The sequence below is a fragment of the Anser anser genome (genome assembly GCF_964211835.1).
Source record: "Anser anser genome assembly, chromosome: 26".
NCBI lineage: Eukaryota > Metazoa > Chordata > Aves > Anseriformes > Anatidae > Anser > Anser anser.
The window spans coordinates 1,425,266-1,439,262 of NC_139747.1; the positions used below are offsets into that span (position 1 = coordinate 1,425,266).

The following is a 13,997-nucleotide window of genomic DNA, read 5'->3' on the forward strand; positions in this document are numbered from 1 at the left end:
CTATTTGGTCAAATTCATCAGAAGATAATTCTGTCTCTGGGGCTTTAATCTCTAAAGAGCAAGATCAGTTTGCGGTGATCGTAACTGCTTGATTTGCATTGCAGCAGCCATAAAAGACTCCCACAGTGCATAAAAAAACACCATTTGGGGAACTTCCTTGAAGAAAATTGGATCAATAGCACTGTAAGGAGCTAAATTGCTGTTACTGAAAATGTATACTAGATTAACTTAACCCTTTAAACTCTGCATACAGCAGATGTAATAAAACTCCTAAATCAACCTGTACTGATGAAAGAATCAAGAGTATCTGCCACACAATCCTGTGATCTCCTATGGAATAAACAAAGCTCTGAACAGACGGCATACAGTGAACTGATAGTGTTTCTCTCTTTTTTAAAAATATGCTCCTCAGTAGGCACCACCTGGAATATAGTGCTCTGTTCTGCACCTCCCAGTGCTTAAAGGCCAGACTACACGGAGGGAGGTAATCCAGGAGCATTTGGAGATGTTATAAGGGAAAACAGAGCTTAGAAAAGGGGTGACCCAGTTAGGGGGCAGGACTGTGGACACTTAAAAAGTCACCACGGTTGTTGCCAGTTCGCAACAAGCCATAGTGATGGTGGCAAGGAGTGTCTTCCCCCAAAACCTGTGCTGGGCGAAGAAGCGGGGTAGGGCAGGCCCTGCAGGCCTGTTACTGGCTTTACCTGGAGCAGCCAGCAGCTGGCCCTGGGCAAGGCTGCAGGGAGAAGGCTCGCTGACAGAAACCTGCTTGGTTTAAGGTGCTTATGGAGACCTGGGCTTGCTGCGGTGGCAAACGTGAGGTGAAGCAAGCAGCATGGGAGAGGTTTAGTAAATATACGGCTTGCTTAGCTCTCATTCTGCCGAGGGCAAAAGGTGCTCCTCCTGGGCTCTGGCTGAGCTGCTTTTAAACCGTGTTGTGTGGTGGGACTCTTCAGGAGCAGGGAGAGTTCTGTGTGGGGTTAGGGACCTTGTGGGTCTAGGGACCTTAGGGGATTTGTGGGTCCTGCCCCGCAGCCCTGCCTGCGGCGCAGAGTGCAGTGGTGACCTGTGTGAGCTCTGGTAAAACCCCTGCAAGCCCTCAGGGTAGAAGAGCAAAGCCAGCCTTGCAAAGGAAGAGCAAATAACAAAGTTAAAAAGCAAGCAAACTGCCTAAATCAGCCTGTTCTTTACAATGTGGGGTGGGCAGGGAGCCTTGCTGCAGGTGCAGGCCCAGCTGGGCACCTGCCCCAGGTGCTGCTGCCAGCACAGGGGCCATTAACAGAAGGTTCTGGAAAGGACAGGGAGCAAGGAGTGTGCTGGGCTGTGGTGCTGAGCAGAGGTAAGCAGCCTTTGTTTTTTTTTTTTTAAAATGGTATTTAATGTGTATCTTTTAAATCGAATCATCGAATCTGCTGCCTTCTAATGGGGGGGGGGGGGGGCTTCTTGTGTTGAGAAGTGGTTTTTTTTGTCCGTGGCTTGTAGGAGTGTGCAGCTGGGAGGTTTCTGAGACGTTAAACACAGCTTTTTTTCTTGGTGATTTTCAAATCCAAGCCTGTGTTTGTGAAGAAGAGAAACTTTGTATTGAGAATTCTGTGCATTTCAAGCAGTGTGCAAAGGTGGAAGTAGAGAAAAAAACAAAACAAAAACAAAAAAACAGAAGGTCTATTGCGCAGGCTGGTGAAAGTGTTCTTGAGTCTTGCTCGGTAATTTGAAAAGTTAAGTGGATTGCAAGCAGAGCAGTCAGAGCAATTAGCTGAGCTAATGTGACCACGATAAATGTAAAAAGTAGTCAATGCTAGTGAAAGAAATTGGCTGTTGTTGACGTCCAAAAAATAAATAAAAAAGGGCCATTATGGAAAGGTCAATTCAGGGGAGTAATATTCAAGTAGATGCTAAAAGAAACAATTGCACTAATTGATGCTTAATTTTATGAATGCTTCAAAAGCCATGAGTGAGGTGGGAATTAGGCAGCAAAAGGAAAGCTCAAAAACTTTGAATTTAAGGCGTCTGAAATGCTTCTGGACCGGGCTGGGTGAGCAGTTGGATGCAGCGCTGTGGCATGTGAGGTTCGCTGGTTTTGAAGCGTTATGCTTCTGTGTGGAGGAGGAACATGGCAGGCACAAAAAGCCTTCCTTAAAGAAAGCATAAAGCGTCCAGCCCATGGAATAACATTGCCCACAGGCTCCCCGTGTGTATGTTTTATGGAGATCCTTTCCCTTATGCTAACCATCTGTTAAGTCAGCCACAATACAACGGTCGAATTCTTTAGCTTGCTGCCGTACCCCCCAAATACAGCCTTTTTTCTTGCAGGTGTGAGTTTGGTTGGGTGTTGCTTCTGTAGAAGGTGTCAGTTACCAGTGTGGTTTATTTTTTTGGGTGTCTTTTAATAACTTGTTCTGGATGTGGTCAGTGCCAATCAGTTAAATTGGATCCCAACTGACCTATCTGGTCAGTTAATTTTATTTGTTTTGATCAGATTAAGTTCCTTAGTACCATTCAAGATTCAAGCATTTCTCCAGTCATGACTTTTAATAAAGATTAAGCATAAGCAGTCTTTTGGGTCTCTGTATAAAATGTTTTATAGTAACACCAAATTGCAAGGGTATTTAAGTGTTAAGAATGAAGAAGGTGAGTTACGTAGATGAAGTGCTATGGTAACTTTTCATGTCCAAGAATAAAGATTAAAATAAAGGGATTCTAGAAAAAGTTACTTGAATTGCCCTTAAGCCATACAGCATGATCTAATTCTGAGATCATAAAAGGAAAATCCTCCTTGAGGCATGCCCACAGTAGAGAAGTGAGAGAGAAGGAATCCTACTGCCTGCTGCTGGTAGGCAAGTGGCTGAGGATGGAGCAGAGCCACAGCTGATCTTCCTGGTCCCCCCTCCTGTGCCAGGGGTTGTGAAGAGATGGCCAGACAGCCCAAGGTCTTCCCATTGCCTCTCATCCCTTTCCGCTGATATGCTGGTTCGTTCCCCGTGCAGTCCCTGTTAGGCTCTATATTTACTGGGGAGGAAAATCTGCCAGGATCTGGCTGATGCTGAATTGCAAGAACGCAAGAAGGAAGCTAAGGCTTTTCCGAGATGCCAATGGGACAGCAAATCAATATCCTTGTTCAAAGAGCAGAATGAGCGGCGTTTAGAGTGAAACTAATGGGAGGGCCAGGAAAGAAAAGCCTCAACTGCTGTTGCCATGACAAATAATGACAAAAAATGACTGAAGCATTTTAAAGGTAATGTTGCAATAGAAGATAACCTGTGAGTTGCTTGTTTATAATTGGGCTGGGCTCTGTCAGCACTTGTTAAGGCTGAGAGCAAGCGCTCTGCAGGATGCGCAAACAGTGCGTGCACAGGGTGATGCACAGAGGGGGAGATAAAGCTGTTGTGAAAAGGCGCTGAATTTAATTCTCCTGGAAGCAATTTTTTTAATTCGTGCTGGGAGGAGTGCAGGTAGGCAGCCTCACCTAATGCCCAAAGACAATTGGTAATTGGGAGTCCTAAGCTGTTTTGGAGAGGGGAATATAACGCAGCAGACCAGATAACGAGAAGTTGGACTGTCTTTCTGTTCCTTCATTTGTTATTTTTGTAGTGTATTGTTCTGGGAAGTTGCTTTGCTTTTTTGTCACCTTTTAGATGAATAACATCTATAAAATAGGAGTAGTGGTGTTTTGAAACGTGTGAGGGAATGGAAGTTGAGGGGGAAAAAGAGAGAAGAGAAATGGTTGTTGATGTTTGGTGTTTCCCCACTGGGTGAAGGTTGAGGGGTGAGGCATTGCTTGCCGCTTCAGTAATGATAATGAGTCGGATGAAGACGTGCACTTTAGTATTACAGAAGTGCTGCAACAAGTATAACCAGCAGGACTGCAGACCTATCACTTTGCGTTTCCAAAGATGACTTAGGTGTGTATGAATGAGTTTTCTTTTTCTCCCATTCATCAGAATGAATTTTAGATGTAGTCAACGTGGAGCCTTTCTCTTAACTTCTGATCCATACCCAAACTCAAATTTTAACTTTGTGGCACTGTGAGCCTGCAGACCTTTTAAGTTTTGTTTTGTTTTCTCTCTGAGAAGCATTTTGAGATGGATTACTTATGGCTTCTTCAAACAATACTTACACAACGGTAGTTAGCTGCCTATTTATTTACTTAGTCCGTTTCCCCACCCAGAAATACATTTCTCCTGTTTTCCTTTCCCTCCCACTCCACCACCTACAAGAATCGACAGCTTTTAAATAGTACTTCAAAAAGTTAAGTTCCTGTGCACCACTGTGTGGATGAGCAATTGCTGTATGCTGCAACTTGAGTTTGAGGAGGATGCAGAAAGAAACCAGTTGTGGGGCTGTGGTGGTTTTATTTGTTTTAAGTCACACCTGGTTGCATTCTACTTGGTGGCAATTTATCTACACAATATTAAATGGCAGCAGCATGGTAGATTTTTATTATTATTGTTTGTGAATGTACGAGTAACTACCAGAACTGAAATGTAAAATAATATCTAACAGATATGAAGAAAAGCTAAGGGTGGCCAAGTGTGCATGGAAAACTAAAGGCATCCAAGACTAGTGTTTTGGGAGCTACAGGCTTAAAATTTATATATACGTATACTGTTTAAAAAAAAAATCCTTACTTATTGGTATTCTGTTACCATATGCTGTACCTTCCTTGTGTTTTGGGACCGCTCATTTACTAACCCCATGGTGCTGATAGCAGGTGTCAGTACAGCTGAATCTTGTAATCCAGGGAGTACAAAGATTGTCAGCAGAGACTGACCCAAACCAAATCCCTGTTTGTGAGATCACAGACAAGATACCAGTCTAAAGTCAGAATTTACCATTGATGCTTACTATGGTGGAAGCCAACTGAGACCTTAGGGAAGTTCAAATCCTATATGGAGCGCTGTCTGGGTGTTGTTTGAATAGTTGTCCTATTGAGATTTTCTGCAATAAGCCAGGCCAAATTTACACATACAATTTCCAACAAGGGTTTTGATTCGCTTTCTCAGGGCTTTGGAATGAAATTGCTTTGGCCACAATAGCTTTATTAAATTCCCTCCGCTAGTTACCTTTGTAAACTGCCTCTCATAGGACAGTGTTATGAGAATAGAAAACAAGTCATCTGTCTGCACTGGGATGGGGTGGGCTGTTTGTAATTTTAAAATAGTCAGTACTTTCTTCCGTGTGATAAAGGCTTTAATGGCAAATTTATTGCTGTATTCAAAATAAAATGTGTGCGCTTTGGGAATTTTTCCCTTCTTCAGTCATTCCAAATAGATCGTGTATTTTTTTTTTTTTTTTAAAAAGACTGTAGGCACCTCATGTTAACAGGCTGGGTTTTAGGCACTGCACAAATACTGGTAGCTAATAGTTTCTTTTTGCAGGTTTGAAGACTATGCTGTGTTCTTTGAGAAACAGGCTGAATGAGCTAGTACCATTTTCAATGCAAAAATAATCCTGTAATATAGGAAGTGCATAGTGGTTAATACTCGTACTGCTCCCGTTGGCCTGTAATGACCACAGACCGTCAGAATGAAATAATTCCAACGGGGAGTGACTTTACAGCAATAATAGTATATGTGAAGGCATCAAACATTCATGACCATACCTGAGGCTTTCTAGTCCATAAACCTTCTTTGAACTCAAGTAATAGAGTTATCAAAAAGACAGAGCAACTGTTCGTCATAAATGTGCTATATTCACAGGCTTTGCTGGAATGCTGTAGTATATGGGGTACATCGGTGTAATTTGGTCTAGTGTATAACAGATTAGCCAATACCCAACTCCTGTGGTGTTTTTTTTTTCCCTTTTTCTCTTGTTGTTTAACCCTAGCTGGCAGCTAAACACCACACAGCTGCTTACCTACCCCTAAGCAGGATGGGGAAGAGAATCAGAAGGGTTAAAGTGAGAAAACTCATGCGTTTGGATGAAGTCAGTTTAATAGGTAAAGCAAAGCTGTGCACACAAGCAAAGCAAAATAAAGAATTCATTTGCTGCTTTCCATTGGCAGGCAGATATTTAGCAGTTCATAGGATAGCAGGGCTCCATCGCGTGTAACAGTTACGTGATAAGACAAATGCCATAACTCAGATGTATTTTCCCTCCCAACCCCCTTCCTTATCCTTTTGCTCAGCTTCTGTTGCCGAGCGTGACGTCCTGTGGTGTGGAAGGTCCCTTTGGGCTGCTGGGGCCAGCTGTGTGCCCTCCCGGCTCCTCGTGCACCCCGGCCCACCCGCTGGCAGGGCGGTGTGAGGAACGGAAAGGCCTTGACCCTGTGCGAGCCCTGCTCAGCAGCAACTAAAACATGGGTGTGATTCCAACACTGTTTTCATCACAAATCCAAAACATAGCACCATGCCAGCTACCGTGAAGAAAATTAACTGTATCCCAACTAAAACCAGCACACTCCCTTCTGAGGGTAAGCATTTTATGTGATTCTGATTTGTAATCCTTCTAGGGTATATAGACCATGTGGAACTTTGTAATGTCATTTCTATTTTAATTGAAAGCCAAAAAATGCATGTTCTTGTCTTCACTTTTATTTCCAGAGTCTTTCACAGGACACTTTCTTATACCAAGACTGGTATATTTAAGATTTTGTCAATGTGGTAGTTGTCTTCCAAATACTGTTTGGACTGGATCTGTTAGTTGACTGACTTAGTATATTACGTGATTTAAATGGAATGTTACGTTACGTGAAGCTTCCTACAAACCAATTATACAGCCTCATATGCCAGTTGATGAAAATTGTGTTCTCGTAATCCATGTCCTGCTGAACCTTCTGAATGTGGAGAGGAACTTAGTGTGCCATAGGCCAATGTAAAATATCCTGTACAACAGTGAAATCGATGCACTGGGCTTCACTCTCCCTTGTAAGTGGCTATTAGAGAGGTCAGGAAATACATACAGATGGTGCTATTTATAAAAATAGTTTTAATAGAGTCCTATAATGTGAGCTTTTGCTTCAAGTTTTGCCAGTAAAAAGCCCAATGAAGTCAGTGAAATGCGTGCTGTTACTTACTCGAACAGATTTTCAGATTGTGCCTTCAGGAAAGAGATGACAGACTGTGCTACAAATTGTTCTCATACAACAAGGCATTTTAGCAGTACTCTAGGCAGCCTTGAACAAGCTTTATCAGAGGGAAAAAAAAGGTCAAATTATAACACATTGTGTACTTTTGACGCTGTGATTTTTTTATTACATTTTGAAAGAACTTGGGATCCCCTACTGAAATCGTTGTTTAATTGTGTCTCCTATCTTTGTAGAAAAGGGTCAGAAATTGACTTTAAAAGGATTCAGATCTTTTCTGTAGGAAAATACATTTTCTAAAGTCAGAGGGGTCTTTGCAAGAAGCAGGAGTACCTGGCTATCAGTTCTTACCGTTGTTTCTGTGTTGTATGATACTACTGGAATGGAATTTAAATTTCAAATTTCAAATAAAAGTATTACTGTTCAGAAGTATTTAAAAAAGCAGCAACAGCAAAAGCCTGAAACTAGATAAATTTCATTTTTTTTCTATTTTGTCACTTTAAAACAGGGAGAATAAAAGAACATCCCCAAGTTCAGTCCATGTTGATTACTGAATTTCAACTTCAAAGCCACTTTTTGTAACTCAGTAATAAACTTCCAAAAATGTGATGGTGGTGTGGAAATTGCTCGTGCAGACAGGCTCAGGTAAAGCTGTTAGCAATTGTCACTACAACACCTGCAGTGCAAGTGGCCGGCTGATGAAAACAGTGGAGAGCTTGTCTTGTGTCCCTGTTGGGGAATAACAAATCTGGAGGGGATCCAGCTCTAAGTGAACCCGGCACCCATGAGCTCTGCAGCACTTGCAGTCAGATTGTCTATGTAATTAGCTGTCTCAATCCTTTTTTGAAAACCCAGCCACTTCTGTTAGGTACTGAAGTGAGAGCTCAACTGTTTATCAGATACAGTGCTCCCTGCAATTGCTCATCCCTTTTGGGGATGAGACTTCCGATCAGGCGTGTTACCACACCTAGGGGAGCGTGGGGGTTCCTAGTCACTGGCTTCAGTGAATGAAAGCTGCAGTTCCTTAATTAGGCCGCTTTAGGGGCTATTAATATCACACTAGCTCTAGCTGTGAATGCTTTTTAGAGGTATAAGTTAAAGGTGTTTACCAGCAGAATCAGTGTCAAACCTCTACCGTTTAGAGTAAGTGTTAAATTTAATGACCCGTTCTGTGGCTCTGTCCCGTCCTTTAACCACAGCGTGACATCCGCACGCAGGGCTGACCGATCCGAAAGTTCATGCTCTGAAGCTGGATGGGAGCTGCAGCTGCTTTATGTAAGTGGCCTTGACAAGCCGTTTTCAAGGCCAGTGGTGCTTTTTATGATTTGGCGTTGTTCTGGGCAGGGTATTTCTCTCGGGCAGGTTTCCACGTCCTAATATATCCTGAGCAGGAAGCGCCTCTGAGCTGTGCTACTCCAAGGAACTCAGTGTTTCTATCCTATGGCTACGTCTGTCCTGGGTTAATGGTTGCTTTAGCCTGCCCTCAAGATTGCACTCAATCAAGGTTTGTATTCTAGAGCAGACAGCAGTTTGAGCGTGCTGTCCAGAAGGATAATTCAGGATGTATGCAGGCTTGTGGGATGACCATGAATACAGCGCGTGGATGGGGTACAGACCATGCAGTGTTTGTTATCCCCGTTACTCAACAGTGCAGGCATAATGTGCAGCTCTGTCAGTCAACAGAAAAATGCTCCAGAGTCTTCCCCTGCCCAAGTTCAGGCACTGACATTGCTAGCTGGCCTAAAGAAAGGGAAAGGATAACCTCAGGATTCTGGAGTTTCAGCCGACGTGAGTCAGTGAGGAAGTGGGAAATTTCTTTCATTTTTTCCTTTTTCAGTTCTTGAAGTACACTTGAAAGAAAGCAAACCTGGATTCTGGCACTGGGCTGTAGACTACTTACTCATTGTGCTTAGGACAGTCATCAGTTGGCTGAGAAATAATCTACCAGAATAACAGTTGTCTTTTAGTGTGAGAATCCCGGAAATCTGCAAAGATCCACGAGGTCGGAGTCTTTTTAGTGTTAGCATTTCTGAGTCAGGCTCAAGGCCTGGGAAAAATCATAATGGCTTTGTTTCCAGACATCTTCAGTGCTAGAAAAGAAACCAAATTATTCATTAATACTAATAACTTCTGTTATAAGTTGAGAGGGACAGCAGCGGATTTTGATGTAGCTGATACCAAGCGCTAGATGATCTGATGTGACTGATGATCCTGGCTCTGTACTGTCTGCATGTATGTATGTTTCCTATTGGGGACATCTAGGTGGCACTTTAATAATAGTAATCTTAATATACTCCTTGGAAGTGCACTGTAGCAATTTTAAGGGCATTAAAAATGTCCTGATGTTACAAACAAAAAAAACCCACCTATTTGTGTGCTTTGTATCCAGTTAGATTTGTGGGAATCCCCTTGATATTGTGAAATGCAGAATGTGTCTGGGACTTAGCTGCATTCAGAGTCTGTCTCTGAGATCTTTGCATCCACAGTGCATTATGCTTTTCACATCTTAAGAGTGAAATGTGGTTTGAAAGCACTTTGATTAATAGGTCCTGCTCAAAGCCTTGTCTCTGGGCTAGAGAACCGGGCGCCTTGCTGTTTCCATGTCATTTGCAGAGCAGTCTCTTGTTGTGTGTGTGTACTCGTACACGTCAGCGTGGTGCTGCCTGTGGATTGCATTAAATACTTCACCCTACGCCTGTCTAAACTTCTAAGCATTACAGTTGTAGACTGTGCATGTAAATAATTTATGAAAAACATTGTATGGATTTTAAGTCTTACCCTTTTAGCATCTGCCTTTTCATCTCTGAATGTTACTTGTGTATTACACGGCTGTGATAAATTGGCTATTTAGTGAATTGGTTATGGTGGATTTTCAGGAGAAAGCTGAAGTAGCTGTTACTCACGTAAATATGCAAAACTTTGCTGGTAACAAACTAGAAAAAAAGGCTAATTAGTATAATTACTGTCATTATGATTCTAATTTAACTGCATAGACTTGCACTGCAGCAACATCAGAGCTGTCACATTTGCAAACTGCATAATTATATGTATTAAGTTCTGTCTCTGTTGCATCCAATATATAAAATGTGCTGTTACCTTAAATTGCTCCAAAAAAGAAGTCAAAATGTCATTAAAGGTCTAGCTTGATTTTTCTTGATTTTTTTTTCTGATTACCAGTGAAAGGTGAAACAAAAAGCTTTTCTAAATAAACGTTTTATGAATTCTATCGAATTTTTTAAATAGGTGGTGAGTTGAAAATAACAAATCTGAGTGTACAAGAATGTATTTATACATTCATGCCTATGTTTCTAAGTCCTAAATCCTACTGCCACGTACTTACTGGTAGCACAGATCGTCACTTGAGTGTCAGAAATCCTATCCCACCAAAAGTTTCATAATAAGTGTCTTTCAATCTATCTGTTAGGGAGCAACTTTCTCTAATCAGGACAGCGTGAGTACTGTCTGGCTGATGTCGCGTGGCATTCTTCTGGGGAGGTCATATAGAATAATGTCAACTGTGAAATCTTAAGTGGCTGTAAATGTGTTGCGTATTAAATTAAACATTCAGTAAGATATCTTAGAGACTCCTCAATTACTTAGTTCGTATCTGAAACTAACCTGAAGGGAGAGGTGGGTGTTGTCAGTGCTTTGGAAGATAGGATACAACTTGAAATAATTTTGATTCATTGGGAAAATGTCCCTGTATCAAAAGGATGACATTTAATGAAGACGAGAAAGGAGGAAACAAATGTAAAGATATGTAATATGGAATAATTAGTGAGGAGGTAGAGGATGTGGTGTTACGAACTGAGTCGAAATGGGATTCAGCTGCAGAAAAGGCAAATGACGTTTTTGGATATTGGACCCATATTGCATGTGGAACACAGGAGGTAATTATTCCACTCTGCTTAGCGTTGGCGAGACCTCCCCTGGGGGAACGGTACATGCCTCGGGTGCTGTTGTGTGGAGAAGATAGTTCGATGGGGTGGAAAGAATCCAGCGATAAGCAACAAAGAAAGTAAAAGCTCCCAGGGAAAAAATGACTTGCAGGAAAGGTTGAAATTACTGGGTTGATTTATTGTAGTGGGGAAGAATAAGCAAGGACCTGAGAACAGCCTTCAGCTGTGGGCAAAAAAGCACCAGGCTTGGGAGGTTTTCATGTTTACCAAGGGACAGGCTGGAGCTTGCACCAGTGCAGATCTTTGGGTAGATGCTGGTGGACAGATGCTGGTGCTGGTTCCATGGGGAGTGGAATGTGCCCCATCTTACTGAGAGGAGTCGTGATCTTTCCCTCCACTGTAAAATTTTAACATAAACACTCATGTATCTGCCAAGTCTGGCTTAGGCAGGCGTGTGTGATCCTGCCTCAAGAAAAGGTATCTTGAGGTGCCTTCCAGGGCTCTTTCTGTGACCTTTTATTTTAAAAACATATATATATATATATATATATTTAAGAGTAGCAGCCTTGTAGAAGTACTGCAGAGATCTGAGTTCAAATTCCTTGGTTCCTTCCCTGCAGATACTGAAAACACTGCAGCATAAATCCTGCGTTGCACAGCTCTGCATCTGTGCTGGTGGTTCTTAACCTTTGCAGACCTCGTGTGCTGCAAGTGGCAGAAGCACTCCCTTGTTCCCACTAATAAAAACCCTGGAGGCATTTTTTTATTTCCAGTCCTTCAGATAAACTCCCTTCAAACACCAAGTGACAGATGTTGTTCGTGTTGACTCCAGTGTTCTGGAAAAGCACTCAAATGTTATTGTAACTGAGATAACGTGGAGCAGAGTGAAGTCCATTCCTGTTCTGCTTCCACTTAACCGTAACAGCGTTCCAGGTGGCATCCATCACCCTTAGAAAAGATGGACCTTGCACAGGCATGACGAGGGGCTTCGTGTGCCTTGTAGGAGGCTTTAAGGACTGAAGCCAGACTCATTGGCAAGGCAATACACAGCCAATACGAATTGGGAGCCTTTACAAGAGTATGTAAAGCCTAGCGTGTAAGTGCATGTTTAGAATCAAGTGTGTGCCTAAGCATTTTCCTGAAGGAAGGTGAAAGAAAAAGTGCTGTGCCGGGATGATGACTCAGGTCTTTTTGCCAGCACAAAAGAAGATAAAATGAGGCTTTAAAAGTAAGCATGGAAAGGTAGAGCTTAGGAAATGCACCCAAACTTTAGATTCCTAATGGCTGATTTAAGTAATTGTGGTACTTTGTGTTTTAAGGGCTGTCAGATTCTGGATGGGATTATACATAACTGTTGAGGTGTAATGGCTCCATTAGGTGATAATTTAAGGACCATGAATTACATCTGGTGTTCTAGCAGATATGGCAATCCTAAGTCTGTCCCATACACACACACTTCATTTAAAAACAAATGTGTTAAAATGCCAATGCAAATTGGACCTAAATTCACCTGTTCAATTAGTTTGGGTGAGATCTGTGACCTGAACTTCCCAGATAGGTTTGGCTGACTGAGTTGCAGTATTGAGCAAAAAGAAAATATATATATATTTTGGCATTAGCAGGGATGCAAGTTTGGGCAGCCCAATTAATAACAATGTTTGTTTATTCCCCATGAGGTTTTTGCTCCTTTTGAATGAGAGATTGATAGTTTGATTTCACAAAGGTTTTCACATCTAACCAAATTAGCCGCTGAAGACCTAAATCTTTTGTGAACTGAGCTGCACTGTGGGTTTAATTTCTAGCATGCAGATAGTGCAGGTGCCACATTGTGCTGGGACTATGCTGGATTAGAGTTGTGTGTTGATTTTCTGACCAATGTGGTCAGTTTTTAGTTTTTTGTTGTTTTTTGTTTGTTTTTTAAGTAATGTATCATTACAGTCATTTTCAAAAACACGTGTTGTGTTTGTTGTTCCTTCATCATATGTGATGAGGAACCATTGTGTAACACTTTGTCCAGCGGTGATGCAAGTTAAATATATGTTACACAGCAGGTGACCTCATGGATGTTTTCATGTATGAATTTCCATGCAAGAGTGAGCTCTGGAATTGCCTGAAACTGGATGAAAAGTCCAAAAGAGCTCAAGGGATGCCACAAAGAATTATGGAGTTTCTATTAGATTTCTGTATTCAAAAAGTGAAATCCAGATCTGCCCCAGCAAGAATTAAGTGCTCTTCAGCAGTTGGCACTATATTTCAAGCTATTGAGCTTTGTTCCTTGCATAAATGAGTAAATCTTTGCAAATCTGCATGTCCCAGGGTTGTGTACTCTCTGTCCATAGCCTTCTAAACCTACTGGTCTTGAGGAGTCATCTAATGACTATAGATAACCTGGTATCTTCTTTTATCTGAACTGAATCGCTTCAACCACCTACACAAGACCGCGTCACAAACTATCAGCATGCAGAAACTATGATTCAGTGCCTCTAATGATCAGGATATTAGGTATGATGATAATTTAAAAAACACATTTTGTTGCTAGGGGGATTTGGTTTTGTAAAGCTTGGAAATTGAAAGATAATATCTGAGAATCCCACTGATAGTGTGACTTCAAGGACAAAAAAAAAAAAGGCTTTTAATTCTAAACTAAATAATACAAGAGCTTGCCAAAGAACTTCAAGAACCGGTACTGCTGTTAGTCTATAGAAGAGCACCTGTTGGTGTAATGGTATGCTGTAGTTGCCTATCTAATGCGCAGTGCTCAGATAAGTGTGTATTTGGGTGAAGTGGGATCTCGGAGAAAAATAAACACGAAGTTCTCTGCCTCAGTCCAAACCTGCTGTGAACTGCACGATCAGTTTGTTTCTCACGCAGCATTTCAATCTTCAATGCCACACGTGTTTCGGGAATCGGGCTGTTATTTATCACCGAAGTGTGGAAAGGTGGGTGCAGGGATGGTGCCACTTTTCTTTTGTGCATGGCTGATGTTCCCTGCATAACGCACTCAATCAGCTAATAACACAGACAGAACTTGCCGCTGCACCTCAAAGCAAAATCCTCCTGAGCTTCGAAGCTGTTGG

The 13,997-nt window shown here is 41.9% G+C and overlaps 1 long non-coding RNA gene across 1 annotated transcript in view; it reads left to right on the forward strand.

The window, feature by feature from the left end:
- Positions 1-812: 812 nt before the first annotated feature.
- The window catches only part of LOC310886867, a 39,063-nt gene continuing 25,878 nt past the window's right edge, over positions 813-13,997 (forward strand). Inside the window, exon 1 of the long non-coding RNA XR_014575513.1 lies at positions 813-1,339. This is a non-coding gene — a long non-coding RNA (uncharacterized lncRNA). The remainder of the gene's footprint in view (positions 1,340-13,997) is intronic.